At 47.3% G+C, this 15862-nt stretch overlaps 1 protein-coding gene across 3 annotated transcripts in view; it reads left to right on the forward strand.

Moving 5' to 3' along the window:
• The window catches only part of WDR36 (WD repeat domain 36), a 78202-nt gene that overhangs the window by 21097 nt on the left and 41243 nt on the right, over positions 1-15862 (forward strand). The gene's annotated exons all lie outside the window — the stretch shown is intronic.

A 15862-nucleotide genomic window follows, 5' to 3' on the forward strand; every position in this document is an offset into this window, starting at 1 on the left:
TATATAACATGGATATAACACAAGAAAAATAATGAAGCGCCTCTAATGCCCCAGTAGTACGGCAGATAGGTGACATATTTGGGAGAATTGTGCCTTTGATGATACAAGCACGAGAGTTGGCACACAGTTAGAGTATGCCATAAGGAAGGTATTTGGCTATAGGGCCATCGCAGATTTGTCCTGTGACAACAATGGTGGCCATTTTTCAAAATGGCCTCCATTGCTTGTTATTTTACATATATTTGGTACATTATTGTGTATAAACTGTTGTTGTGGTCATACAAGCTTGACATTTGGCAAGCCAGCATTTTGTGCCTTAGCTGCTACCCTGGCCCTATAGTCCGTAGAAAACTGGCTGGTGCCTCTGGAACGATTTGTGGTCTTGCTATTTCACCGTACCAGCACTCAGGAGTGTGTCAACCAGGCCCGTAAAGCGCTGTTCACTCAGAAAGGTAGAGCAATGGATGGTATTCCTCCAACGCAGGCAGTGCTTTTGCAACACATCAAGAGGGCAGCCTATCAGGCTGGTCACTGTTGGGGCCAGGTGATGATTGCTTCTCCAGAGCTTCCATCTCCTCGTGAATGGGGCTGGAAAAGGAATGCCACAGGTACCTGGGACATACTTTGGACATCTTTCACAAGCCACACAAGCTTGTCGAGAACTTTTGCGCTGTGGTTGCAAGAAGAAGAGGGGTTGCAGAGGGCAGTGCAAATTCCGAAATGCAGCACTCCAGTGCACCGATTTTTGCAAGTGCCTTGGACTTTGTGCTGACAACTAACAACAACAACAACAAGACCACAAGAACATTATTTTTGTTTAAGGGCTGCCATTTTTAGGACAAATCTGCCATCTCTTTGTGGGCACAAAAACATCTGCAGACATGACTGAACTGTGTGCCAAATTACCACATTCTTGTATTGCTAAAGGTACAATCCATACATTGGATACTGAGTAAAAACAGTAATCCATGGTGGTCATCTTGGTAATGGCAGCCATTGACAAGCCTATGGTGACCCTATGGTCACATCACACCTGTTTGGTGTGTGTCATTTATTTACTATTTTGTCAAACAAATGGATGTGCAGATGTATCGTTGAGAGAGAGGAAGACAAATGATGAATTGCGAAAGATGATGGGAATAGAGCCTGTGATTGATGCTGTGAAGAGGAACAGGTTGAGATGGTTTGGTCATGTGTTGAGGAAGGATGAAAGTGACTGGTTGAGAAGAGTGATGGAAATGAATGTAGAAGGAAGTAGAGGACGGGGAAGACCGAGAAAGACTTGGCTAAAGATGGTGGAAGAAGAAATGCGGGCAAGGGGGTTAACAAGGAGAGTTGCAGAAAATAGGGCAAAATGGAGAAGATTGTCATGGGGACCGCAAGGCTAACCCCCGCTCTCGCAGGGAAAATGGCCTTAAAATGCATGTTGTTGTTGTCAAACAAAACACCATTAATTCTCAATTCTATACTTAGACAAGTGATTAAACTAAACTAACGGATATCAAATTGGTATTCTGAGCAATTTATGACCCTGAAGTTTCTTTATATATATTGTTGTGGATATGAGAATTGTGTTTAATTGTTGTAAAATATCACCCTCCTTCCTCCAGTTGTTGTGTATAAAGGTCGAAAGGTCGTTCCTGTAGTTATTTCATATACCACACGTAGCCAATCATATATCCTTCTATACAGTTATCTCCTTATTCTATGTAGGTTAAGGCCTTGTCTTCCATTAATTAACACTCCATTGCACCGAATTCAAATAGAGTAGATTCCCTGCACATCCCCCCTTTCGTCAATTGCCAACTGCACTGGGCGGTTTGCTACATTCTGCCGCTGCTGTGGGGTTGTGGTTGTTTTTCGCTGCAAGACTCCATTAGCCACGAGGTCATCTCGGAGCCGAAGGTGGGAGGGGTCGGCCCAGCGCCGGGAACAAGGCGTGGCCTTGCCAACGCCTCCTCTAAGGGCGGGATCGGCGAGCCCTCGCGACCAATCAGGGCCGAGGCGACCTCACCGATGGGCGTGTCCTGGAGGCCGGCGGCTTGATCGCCCGAGGGAGATATAAGCGCGCGCGGAAGCCTTTATGAGAGACGGGAGATATACGGCGAAGAGACAGCGAACCATTAAGTTCAAGAGGGAGGAGTCCAGAGAGCAAGTTCAAGAGAGGGAGAGAGCCAAGAGAGTGAGAGAGTCCTGCGAGTTGCGAGACAGAGAGAGAGAACCCGTCACGCCAGACCCCCCCCACCAGCAGCTTTGGCCCCACCAGCAGCTTTGACTCCACCAGGTAGCGTTGGCTCCACCAGGCAGCTCCGACCCGTTACCCCGCGGGAACCAGGATCGGTGGCATCGGTGGCCTTCGAGGTCCAGCCCGACGTCCCGTGCGGGATCAAGCTCCAGCCAGCTCCGTGCCTTCCTCTCCCTCCAGCCATCCACCTCCTGCCATTCCTGTCATCATCCCCCGTGTAAGTGTGCTCGTAGTCTGTCTTTGTGTGTCTTGTCCCTGGGTATAAGTAAGACTGCCATAGGTAAGCTAGCGTTGCACTGTGTCTCCTTGCTTCTTTCTGTCTTTTATTTTATTATCCTTCCTTCTTCCTTGGTTTCTTTAATTGTGTAAATAGTAGTAATAAATAGTATTCGTATTCCCAACCTTTTGCCTTTGTCTTCTTCTTCACATCCGTCGTCTTTGTCTTTTCCCCATTGACAACCTGTGGCACGATTTGGCCAACGTAAAGAATCGGGTCTAGTCTTGGTAAACGGCTCACGCCGCAGCTCGCTTCGCTCGGCGCAAACATCCAATCCATTACGCTGCGGCCGTGAGCGGGGGAGTATTTCCTCGCGTGCCGGGAAGCGCTGGTAATTAGGTCATAGGACGTTTGGGCGTACTACCCTACCCAGCGCCGACCGGGCGTGGCGTCATACCCCCGGGACCACGTCGGTCAGTCATAAGCGAGGGGATTAATCCCCCCTTGGTAAGTGGGGAAGGCCGACGTTGGATTCCGCAACAATATATGTGTGTGTGTATATATATATATATATATATATATATATATATATATATATATATATATATATATATATATATATATATATATATATATATATATAGATATATATATATATATATATATATATATATATATATATATATACAGTGGGACCTCTAAATCCGAATTTAATTCGTTCCAGCGGCAGTTCGGATTGGGAAAAGTTCGGAATTAGAAACTATTTTCCTTATCTATCTATAATTCCAGTAATCTCTGTGTGTTTGTATGTGTGTATGTGTGTGTGTATGTTTGTCTGTGACCGCTGTTTCTCGACAACTACCGGTCCGATATACTTTAAACTTGCCAGGTATATTGCTGGGGACCCGAGGATGTGCCTTTTCAAGGTTTCATATTAATTGGAGAAGTAGTTACCGAGCTATGGCGATTTCTTTACCAAACACTGCAAGCCGTTCGCTTTGGACCAAACCATTGCATGTAAATAGAGGGGGGGGGTTCTGTGGTCGTTGCGAATGGACCAAACCATTCATGTAAATAGAGGGGGGGGGGTTCTGTGGTCGTTACTGCCACGTGGTTTCAGTTTTTTTTTGTTGTTGTTGTTTGCACGCATGTTTTTTTGCACCCACGTACGGGCACGCCCTAGGATGTTTACACACACACACCCCTACACAAATTTTTTTTTTTTTTTTTTTTTGGCAAGGAACGGGCACCCACGTACGGGCACGTCCTAGCTTAGATATAGTACGGGCATGCCCTAGTAAGAAATAATGGAAAGTGAATTAATCCGTTCCTGGACCCCAAAAACCCATTATCAAGACACTGTTAACTGCAAATACACATGATTCAAGGTAAAATAAGATGAGTAAATGCCCTAAATATCAAATAATAATCATAATAAAAACAAGAAATAAATGTACTAACATGAAAATAACTGCATTTACCTTAGTGGAGAGTTCTGATGGTGCATGTGGAAGCTGGAGAGGAGGAAGGAGGGAGAGGGTTTTATTGCTTGGAAGGTGAGGCACCTTCCAAGCTAATATCAGATGACTGTGCTTCTGGTGTTTGCTCTCTTTGTCTCTTAACACCACTTGTAGAGGGTTGGGGCTCACTAGGCTTGCTTTCTTTGGAGAACCACCTCTCCAAAGTTGCCTGGTGTTGGCGACTTTTCTTAATTTTTCTGAAGTGGTCAATCACATTGTCACTGAACAAGTTAATGCTCCTGTTAACCACTGCTTTATTAGGGTGCCACTTTTCAACAATGGCATGTGTTTTAGACCAATGGAAGCACAGTTCTCTAATTTCAGCACTGGAAATATGAACGACGCTCGCGGCGGGAAATATGAACGACGCTAACGCTATGTTGGCGGTTCGGTTATAGAAATACATTCGGAATTAGGGACAAAATTTTCTCGGATTTACGGTTCGGAATTAGAGTAGTTCGAGATGAGGGGCGTTCGGAATTGGGGGTCACTACTGTATATATATATTGTTGCGGATATGAGGACTGTATTTTTTTTATTGTGTGTATTATTATTATGGTTTATTCTGCGCCTCCTGCCTCCGGAGCTGTGTAAAGGTCAAAGGGCGTCCCATAATTAGTCCAAAAGCATGCACGTCAGCCAATCATAGAATACCCCTGTTCAACAGTTATATCTTATTATGTGTTTTAGGGTAAGGCTGTGTCTCCCATTAATTGAAATACTCCATGGCACCAGTGAAAGAGATAGATTCCCTTCATTCCCACTCCCAAAACTTCCATTCCCCCTTTTCGTCAATTGCCATTCGCATTGCCAACCAACAATTGCCGCCATTGGACCACGAGGCAGGGTTGGGGAAGAAAGGCGGGTCCCCACCTCGTCATAGAGGGGAGGAGTGAGTCAGCCCCACTCAACCAACCACGAACAAGGGGTTGGACTTGGAGAGGGTGTGGAGAGAAACATCGAGGAGGTTCGCGAAGGTTGAGGGGCGGGGCCTATATAACCCGCAGCTAGGGCGTTTCCCAGAGAGATGAGCTTTTACAGAGAGACGAGAGGAAGTCCAAGCGGTTGAGTCCAAGAGAGGCGCTTTGAGTTGAGTCCGAGAGAAGTCCAGAGTTGAGCTGCAGCTCGAGCCACCGAAACTGCATTTACTGCAGCTCGAGCCACCGAAACTGCACTTACTGCAGCTGGAGCCACCGAAACTGCAGCCACAGCAGCGTGAGGCCTGAACGGCAGTTTGGAGCAGGGCCGCGAAGGAGCGGCGGCTGCCCAACGAGTCGATCGGTTGCAGGACCAGTTGGACCTCCCTATCCCGCCAGCCATCCATCTCCCGCCAGTCCTATCATCATTCCCCGCGTGAGTCTGTCCTTGTTTGTTCTGTCCCTGGGTTAATTAAGACTGTAGGTAAGCTAGCGTTGCACTGTGTATCTAATATCTTCTGTAAATAAACGTGATTGCTTTCTTCCTGCTTATATGTGTAAATAATAAATCCAATTACTCTTCTGTACGTCTTCTTCCTCTTTGTATTCGGTCGCTTTAGAGTTTTTCATATTGAGCAGCCGCGGTGCGATACGGCCAACGTTTGGGTGGAATCGGGTTCTAGTCGGGGAATAACTGTTCGGTCGCGGTAATACCACCGCTCGGTAAAATAACATCCTTTAACCGCGTCCGTAACAATATATATATATATATATATATATATATATATATATATATATATATATATATGTATGTATGTATGTATGTATGTATGTATGTATGTATGTATGTATGTATGTATGTATGTATGTATGTATGTATGTATGTATGTATGTATATATATATATATATATATATATATTGTTACGGTTCTGAGAGTGTACATACACCATCATTAAAGGTTAAAGCTTTGCCCCCATAGTTAGTCCACAAGAGCAACACGTAGGCCACCTTAGAACAATAGTTATGTCATAGTATGTGTGAGGATGAGGACATTTCCATTAGTGATACCTGCGTTGTGTAAAAGAAACAAGCGTAGGTCCCGTTCATTTTGCGGCCACCCTCCAAATCGACCTCGTTGAGCAGCATCCATCCTGCACCCCATTCGGCTAATCCACCTCGTTTGTTACGCGTTGGGCCGGCAGCGTTAGCTGCCAATCGCTCGCTCAAACTAGACGGGTGGCCACGAGGTAGGCCTGGAAAGGGGGAGGAGCGTGAGGAAGAGGTGTTGCCGCATAAAGCAGCACGTCAGAAGGCGGTGACGGTGAGAGCCAACAACCAACCAGGGCTCGGGTGACATGGCGTAAGGGGCGTGGTAAGGGCGCAGCTGGCAAGTTCCAGACGGTTCGCTGGGCGGCTCTATATAAGTGCATGTACAAAGCCCTTGAAAAGACTGACCTGGAGGACTGACGCAACTGCACTCATGCGAAGAGGACTGAAGCCAAGCATTGGTCTTGAGAGGACTCGTGAGGAAAGGGCGTGTATAAAGAACTGCAAGGGATCGCACTCTGCGTAAAGGACTCGTTGGGAGGGGCGCTTTGCAGTGAACTATATTAGGAGCGAATATAAAGCCCGGTTCATTTATTACGTATGCGGCTGAGCCGCGAAGTAACCGCCAGCCAGCCTACCTTTCGCCCCGCATTAACCTCGTAATTGTCCGCTCCGCGTCGACGACCCGCGGGGGGCTTCTGCCGCCCTGACCATCTGCTTCGCGGTACGAGACGGGGACCGGAGTGGACTGCCTGGACGCGATCATCCCCGTGACCATCAACCCGACCATCTACATCCCCATGTGAGTGTGTCTGAGTGTGAAACGGGCCCGCGTCCTGGGATAAGTTAAGACTGTATAAGCTTCACTGTGTGTTATTCTTCTCCTTCCTGTACAAATTGTAAATAAACGAATCTGTTCTTCCTGTCTTTCCTGATTCGACCGTGTCAGTGTTTTCCTCCATTGGGTAAGCGTGGCACGATTCGGAACCGCTCAGATCGGGTTTAGTTCTTGTTAACGGCCCGGATCACGGCTCGCTATCGCTCGGCGTTTCCACTTATAACCGTGATTCGGGCGGGGTTACTTCCTTGCTTCCTGGGGGGCGTTGGTAATTAGGTAATAGGAATTCGGCCTGCCACCCTATTCAACGCCGTCCGGAAAGAACGTCATAGCCCCGGATCGCGTCGGCTAGTAAGAGACAAGGGGACTAACCCCCCCTTGGTAAGGGGAAAGGCCGACGTTGAGATCCACAACATTTGGTGTCAGGAGTGGGATTGGACCCGAAGTGCGCCTTACGCACTCAAAATTACGAGCGGCCGAAATTTTATTAACATCCAAATTAAATTCGTGCCATGGCTAGCCAAGACGGTCGGATGCCGGTGGGGGTAGAAATAAATGAAGAGGAATTAGAATCAACCCAGGACCCCCGGGAAGAATTGGGAGAAATGGAGGATGCAATTGATGAGGGTGCAGCAGTAGCGGTGGCAGGCGAAGAAAATGGCGGCGCCTCGCACGTGGCGGCGAGTGCCGAGCCTACGGGGCCAGGGGACTTCCAATTATTTATGGCACAAATGAGGGCCTATATGTCATATGATCAAGGCGGAGCATAAAATTGATGGAATGGGTGAGCGATTGGAAAACAAATTGGACACCCAAAGTGATAAGTCCACTCGGGAAATAAAAGGATTAGAAAGCAAAATGGGGGGCCAAATGAAGGAAATGGGGGGGGCAATTGAAGGACATGGGTGGCCAAATGAAAGAAATGAAAGAGGGGTTAGTGGGGTTGGAAAACAGGATGGCCACCCAAGAGAATCAAATGGTAGGAATGAAGGACGGGTTAAAAGGGTGTGGTAACAGAATAGGAGGCCAAATAAAAGAGATGGGGAAAGAAATAAAGCGCAGGTCAAGCGGGAAGGTCGCATTGGAACGCGACTTGAGAAACGCGTGGAGAGCCGGGTAGAGCAGCAAAGCGCAGTTAAGTGGACCGGGGTAGAAATCGCGACTCGGGGTGTGGAAAAGCCGACGGCCGCCGAATTGTAAAGTTTTCTTTTATGTGCGCCAGCGGTCGTCGAGCTTAATAAAGAAAAATAAATTATAATTGAAATTGGGGCCGAAGAGACGACAGACTTAGAAAATATATCGGAGGAAGAAATGGAATATGTACCAGGTCTGCATTCGCATTGTGATGTCGTGCTTCCTAACCAAAATGAAAGTTTGCAGATGCGGTTAGAGGAGAAAAGAATCCCGAAGGTGAATAGGGCTGTGTATGGCGCGAAAAGGTTCGGCGCGAAAGTGTTTGGTGTGAAAAGATTTTTTAGGCGCTTGGGATCGCGACGTCACCCGGGCGCTCGTGGAAGGTCCGTGGTGCGCTGTGTGAAGGTGAATGGCGCGCGTGTGCGAACGGCGTCGGAGCGCGAGTATGAAACCGAGAGTGAGAGCGAATGCACGACGGAGTGTATGTGTGAAACGGAGTGTGGAACGGAGTGCGACAGAGTGTGAGATGGATGAAGAGAGTGTGCGAGGGTGCACACCAGAGCGTGTTGTAGAGCGTGTGCGGAGATGCACACCAGAGCGCATGATTGGGTGTGCAGCAGGAGATTGCACACCCGTGGGTAGGTGTGCGCTGAGTGGGTGTGTGCAGGAGTGCACACCCGTGGGTGTTACAGAGGATGTAACAAGAGAGAGTGCACGAGAGGAGTGCGTGGAAGAGAAGTGTGTAACAGAGTGTGCGAGTAGAATGAGTGTGCCAGGGTGTGCACGAGGATGTGTAGTAAGGGAGTGTGTGAGCGGCGTGAGTGCGCCTGGGTGGTATGCACGAGCGAGTGCAGTGCCGAAATGTGTGGAATGTATGAGAGGCGCTGGGACGCCTTGGTGTGGAATGAGTATGGGAAGGGTCGCGTGGTGTGAGAATGCGGCTCGAGCATCGACGCAGACCGGGGCAGCGTTTAGGCTGACGTATAGCCGACGCGAGCTCTCGGGGCGTGGTGTTCTTTGTATGCTGCGGGAGCCGGCGGGGATCGTTGCCGCGGCGGTCTCGCAAGGAGCACCGTGCACGATTCGTGCCGGGCCCCGCCCTGTATGGTCGGTGCCGCATCGTGGCGCAAGGGGAAAACGGAACGATTCCGGGGGAGGAAGGCGAGGTCGGACCTTCGCCCCCTGGCGGGCGCGGTGCTCCGACCGGGGGAGGTTGGGCCACCGTGCGTGGGACCGAAAGGCCTCGTGCAGAGATGGCGCCTGGAACCTCGGCCCGAGTATGCCTCCTCCCCAGAATCGAAAATGCCGGACGGACCCAACCAACAGGAGACTGACCACCCGCATGCATTGCTCGGCTTTGCGAAGCCGAGCTGCGAGAATGTATTCCCACCCGACGAGGCTCGAGAGTAGTGGACTAGTAGTAATGGTGATAGTGATGGCATTGAGGCACATGAGCTTTAGTTTATGGGGACGGCAGTGAAAGCTAGCCGAGGGCGGGCTAGGATATGGTTAGGGATTTAGAAAGATGACCATAGGGCCAAGATGTAAGTAGTGACTTGTACCAGTAGAGGGGACGTAGAGAGATTCGAAGGATGATAATGACGAGGGAAGTGCTTATAGTGCAGTGGCCTCGGCCCTAAAAATTAGGTACACCCCTACCGGAGGTATAACAAGCTGGGACCGGTCTCATTTTAACCGTCTGGGCCTCTAGTTTTTGAAGAATGATGTTGTAGTTGCAGCAATTTTGTACGACATGCTAAATTAACCCCTTATTTCCGACAACATGCAATAAATGGACCCATTTCATCATTTTCTTATTTCATTAAAATAGCCCTATAGATTTTTAGTTATGGTGGTTACATCAATGTTATTCATTGAAATGGACCTGTAGCAACCCATTTCAGGTAGTTTTAAGCTGCTAGGGGGTTAGGGGGCCAAAATTATACCCCAAATTTGGCAATTTTTCACAAATTTGACCGAAATGAATTTTATTTTCTTCTTTTATATCAATAAAACCTGTTATTTCAGTGACAAACCTGATTTGTTTTATTGGTAACTACGTCTCATTGATATAAAAGCTTGTTTTAGTGCAATGTAATGGGTACAACATGGGCCATTAACCCATTGTTTGCAACTGCACGTAAAAGTCCATTTTTCACCAATTTGCCTAAATCTCTGCATTTAGCCTGGTTATCTTAAAACTGGTGGTTGCATCACCGTCTTTCATTGAAATAGACTCGTATCAGTGTATATTAAGTGGTTAAGCCAGTAGGGGAGTTAAAGGGCCAAAGATGTACCCTAAATTTGGCACTTTTTACCAAAAAATTAAAACCAATCTCGTCTTCCATTCTATGATCATCATGATAATCAGTACCAAAATCTGATTGTTTGATCAGCTCGAAACAGTCTGTCGGAAGTCTCATTATAAAAGTCTCTTTTAGGATAGTGGAAGGGCACAGCATGGTCCATTAACCCCTTGTTTACAGTGGCACACATAACCGTAACATAACTCACCTAAAATCTGGTTGCATGGTACGTGTCTAGGCCTATGTGTCCACCTCCACTTCATTGTCATCTTCGGATATATTATTCTGATTTTCACAGTCCGTACAGGAACAAGCCTCTATACACTCTAGTCCAGCAAGGAGGCAGGGGCACTTCCTTCCACTCAAACAGGCCTTGTCAGTGCAATAGAGGTGTGTGAGATCACGAACTTCAACCGGAGCAGATGGCTGGGTGGACATTGTCTGAGTGATGCCCCCAGCAACACAAGCAGACCAGCCATGACCAACAGGATCAATCAGTTCTTGTTGAGCAATATGGCTCTCGCACCATATGCGTGTTTGATACCTTGCACGAAGGACATGCTGTTTGAAGGCGTCCTCCGTTGGTGGAAGCATTGATGCTGACTTGTCGGTTGTTGTGGCCAGCATGTAGCGCAAGGCATCCAAGGTGTCAATGTCCTTCCCCTTCGTCCCGTACAGGAGGAGAGCATAGGCTCGGGCTACTGTTACAGATGTGGCTACATTGTCCTGATGGAAGGTCTGTAATTCGGATACTGCGTCCACATTTTTCAACAGTTTAGAATAGGCAGTCTACTTGCCTATTCTATTCAATGAACAAGTTGTGTCACACCCTGTCAGGGCATGGGCAGCAGGGAGACGCTCACAAACAGTTTTCCCTCATTGGTTTCCAATGATGCGCACGGTTATGTAACGTTCCTTTCCGGAATGTCCAGCATACATGTACACATGGTCACTTAACAGTCCTCTGCTGAAGTAGTAAACCAGTAAGACCAGGATGTCTCTGTCATCGCAGCGAACTATAATTCTGTCATGGTCTTTCGCCAGGCTGCATGCATGCAGGATCATCCTGGTGTCGGCTTCCTCATGGTTGCTGTGGAGACTTAACAGGGACGATACAGCAGATGGAGTAACAGCATTGACTAACTCCCCGTCACTGAAACCTCCTGCCAAGATGATAGCTTTTCCATTTGGAATGTGTTCAGCTGCATGCTCCTGGGTGTACGTCGATATAAAATTCGCAAGGCTTGCCTTGTTACCAACCCATTTGAGAAATGACCTGTAGTTCGGAACAGGTCGGCTTCCCAGTATCTGATAAGATGGAAGCTGAGCAGCAGAAGCACCCCGACGCTCTTTCTGCTGTCTTAACAGATGGCACACTGTCATAGCGGTCGAAGACAATGGTTAGCTCCAAGGTTTGGTTTCTGAGAAGTCGGATTGTGCGTTTCTGAACAACTCCGGCCAAATCGTTGAATGTTCTGAAGTGGTTCTCATTCAGTGATTGAACCATAGCCATGCCGTCGATGATATACGCGGACGAAATCCCTGCTGCGATCTGTGGTAGCTCTGCTAAAACCTCTGGACAATTTGATTCAAGCTTCTGTGCAAGGTCAGCCTTGTTCGTCTTTCTCATCGTTCCATCGTCATGGAAGAGGGCCGGTGGTACTGCTGCCAGTTCATACTTGAGGACGTCCTTCAAGTCTACATCACGACTCCTAGAGACTGCCAGAAGCCGCCGGAACAACACCTCAGTGTCAATTATCAGCTTCCGATCCTTGTCATTTGGAAGGGCCTTCTTCATATCCGCAAATGTCGACACAGTGGACTTCTGCAGAGGTTCCCAAAACCTTTTCGTAGGCTTGTCTCCAAGTCGTTCCTTGACAATGTCATCAAAAACAACTTTACCCCTGTCTGGGATGCCCTTCATCAAGTCTTCAACCTTCTGTGAAACTGTTTGACCTGTTGTGATGTTGGTCAGATGGTCTGGAACATTCTCCAAGTCAAATGGATCCTGGCATTGAGTACGAAGGTATTCCTTCATGTCATTCACATCCCTTCTGTCCTTGTTTAGACGGGCTTTCCCCAGCTCTTCGTGCAACTTTTCCTTTGCCCCAGAGTTGCAAAGTTCTTTGAATGCTTCTGCGTATTCACCTGTGATGTGCCGTGTCATTAGCCAGCGCAGTCGTGCACCTTTGCGCAAGGTGAAACCAACCACACCCCCCTGACTCTTAGCCTCGCGATTGACGGTTTGTTCTAGCGCTTGATCTGTTGGAACACCGTTGAAAGCACGACTGGCCGATCTGCGGACAACAAAACCTTCCTCCATCATGTGGCGGTACATCAGGGGCTCTTGTTCTTCTAACTGCTTCATCTCTGCAATGTACACTGGAGTGTACCGGGCATAGTTGATTCTCCCAGCAAGGAAGAAATAAGGGAGTGTCCGTGATTGCCTGAATATGCATCAGGAAGTTTGCTTCCCGGTCGGCTCGTAACAATCGCAGCAATATGTTCCCAGACTTCAGAAAGCTATCCCAGAAGCCAAATGTACTGGAACATTGTCGTCCTTCTTTTCGGAAGAGATCTATCGTATGCAACACGTATTGGGGGATTGTGTCTTCTGCTTTCTGGCAAGAAGTTGCACACGTAGTCGCATCCTTGGACTTGAAGGCCTCCTCAAGATCTCGTATCACCTGCTTGGTTTCATCAGTCAGCCATGGCAAGTTGTTCTTGGTGGCATAGGTTTCAGCTGAGGTCAGGAACATATGTGAGAGTGCTTCGTGCGCCAAACGGACACCTCGGATTCCCCGTGCGTACTGCTTTCCTTGGAGCATCTGGCTAGCTGTCACGGCTGCATACACATCAGAGGAGGTTAGGATGTTCTGAAGGCCACCATCTCCGAATATCTTACCAATGCTTGCCAAGAAAGCCATTGTGAGGTGCATTCCCCCCAGCCGCATGGTAACTTTTCCTACCAGCGGTTCTGGTCTGCTCCACAAAATCTGTTGTGCTTTGCTATAGATTGCAAGGTCGGCAGTTATGAGAATATGAAGTTGCCCCAACTCTTTGGCTATCTGTACTAGTCTGAGCAATGTTGTAAATATGGTGGAAAGGTCAGACGACGAGGCATTGATGAATGGTAGATAGCGAATCTTTGTGACTGGGACAGTCCTGGTGCTCACGAGGGCATTGAATCCACTCCATGCAGGAATGGGCGAGTCGTCACCACCACATGCCCTTGCCACTTCCCATACCAAGTCTTTCTTCAAGACCATCGAAGAGTCATTTTCGAATTGACCCTGCTGACAGCTCACAGCAGGTTCCGGCTTCTTTGCTGGCTTGCGATAGACTTGGATGGGTTGTTCTTCGTATTGTCCAGGGTCCAAGGATTTCTGCTTTGTGCGAGGAATGGATGCTAGTTCATCAGTATCCTGAGATCGTTGGTACAGGACGATCGCCATGGCATGTGTAGTGTGTTTACCATCGATAGTCTCTTCATTCCGATCGAAATTGTCAATGGCGGCATCTACTATGGATCGGATGTCTTCCAAGTTGAAGTTAGAAATACCGCGTGGAATGGGTTGACTGGATGGTCCTGAAAGCTCATCAAGAGCTGCTGATGTTAGAAACTTCCGTATATCATCATAGTTGATGGAGTGCCCAACAGAACTGAGAAGCTCTATCAGTTCCTTACTGCCATGATTATGGTGCATTTCAACACTAAGACCGAATGTGATGGGGGTCTGTGTATTACAAGAGAGGGCAATGATGTTGTGGCAGATACCCAGAACCCTCAAGTCAGCATTACCAGCGCCGCAATGATTGGCCTTATCAAAGCATTCCTTCGACGTGCACCATGTTATGAAGTCATACAATGTCTCAGGAACGAAGTTCTTGCACTGCTGCATATTCAGGTCCACACTTGGAGTGTAGTGGGTAGTCTGAAAGCTAATTCCAGACATTGAACTGCGCAGAATACCAGCAGCTTGATGGAGGATAACAGCGTTATCCAGTTCACCCGTATCTTCACTATTAGTGTATTCACATTCACCAGATTCACTGATCTGAATGTTCAGCGCTGCAACCTTTTTCAAGGCATCACCAACACTCACTTCACTGGAACAAACTAGATCAGACTTGCCAGGCTGGGCTATGAATAATAGTTTGTCATTAAAATGATTCTTCAGCTTCTCTTTAAGTTTCCATGAGGGATATTCACTGGGCTAGTATCAGGAGCTAGTGCTAGTATCAGGAGTATCAGGCCTACCTTCATTGAGCATTTCAATGAATCGTTCATGTAGAGAGGACAATGTCACAAGATTCCTGCTTCTTGATAGAATAGTGCACTCAATTTCCTTACTCAAACGCAGAACACCATTATCGAAATCGGAGATTTCTGAGCTTCAGCCTTGCCGCTGTCAGCATTGATATTTTGTGGTGAAATATAACGACTATAACATGACCTATGGTACTTTGCATCATATGCAAACAAGTCTGGGTAAGCTAACATGCGCATGCGAATTTTGTCATCTAGTCTTTCTAAAGAGGCTGCTATGATGCGGTCACGAGTTGATGCCCCAGTGCCAGTGGCAATGTTGGTCAGCTTTTTTTTTCTAATGTTAGATGACCCACATATGAGACAGTCTGTTCTTATATTGAAAGCAGATGTTTCAGCTCGCCTAAGCCGTGTTGGACCACTGTGACAGTCAGGTGTATCATTACCAGTGCTAACCGTTCCACTGGGATCGCTTTGCACATACTTCAGGTTACTCGAGGATGTATACCAAGCTCTGCATTTTGTGTGGTATCTCACCGTAACAGTTAGATTTAAAATGTCATCTTGGATTTTAGAAAGTCTCTCATGAACATCATCTTGACGGAGTTCTGCGGCATGAATAACGGCTTTGATTCCCTCCAGTGTTGGTTTTTTTTACGAATGGACAATCTGCATCCAATGGGTGACGACATATCACACAGTTGTCGTTGGCATTGCTGCTTGTTCGTATCCGCTTCTTGGGAGGTTCTTGTGAGAGGTCCATCTTCTTTCCTGAAAGTAAGAAAATAGGATTCAGTTCGGTCAAATTTGGTAAAGAAAATGCCAAATTTGGGGTATAATTTTGCCCCCCTAACCTCCTAGCAGCTTAAAACTACCTGAAATGGGTTTCTACATGTCCATTTCAATGAATAATATTGATGTAACCAGCATAACTAAAAATCTATAGGGCTATTTAATGAAATAACAAAAAGATGAAATGGGTCCATTTATTGCATGTTTTCGGAAATAAGGGGTTAATTTAGCATGTTGTACAAAATTGCTGCAACTACAACATCATTCTTCAAAAACTAGAAGCCCAGACGGTTAAAATGAGACCGGTCCCAGCTTGTTATACCTCCGGTAGGGGTATCTCCTAAAATAGAGCCCTTTTTCAGCTTCGGCCACTGCACTATTAGTGTAAGGGAAGACGGGAAGCCCGAGTATTAGGGGAAATAGTTCGTTGGTTAGATGATGCTATGTGTGTGAGTGTGAGGATGAGCTTTCGGCGCAAATGAGGAATTGAGTGAAATTGTTTGTGGATGAACTTGGTGAAATGAGGCATTGGTCGTGAATGGTTGTGTGTGTGAGAATCTGGTTATTGGTGAACT

This window comes from Myxine glutinosa, chromosome 1 (assembly GCF_964187855.1).
Source record: "Myxine glutinosa chromosome 1, kmMyxGlut1.1, whole genome shotgun sequence".
Classification (NCBI taxonomy): Eukaryota; Metazoa; Chordata; class Myxini; order Myxiniformes; family Myxinidae; genus Myxine; species Myxine glutinosa.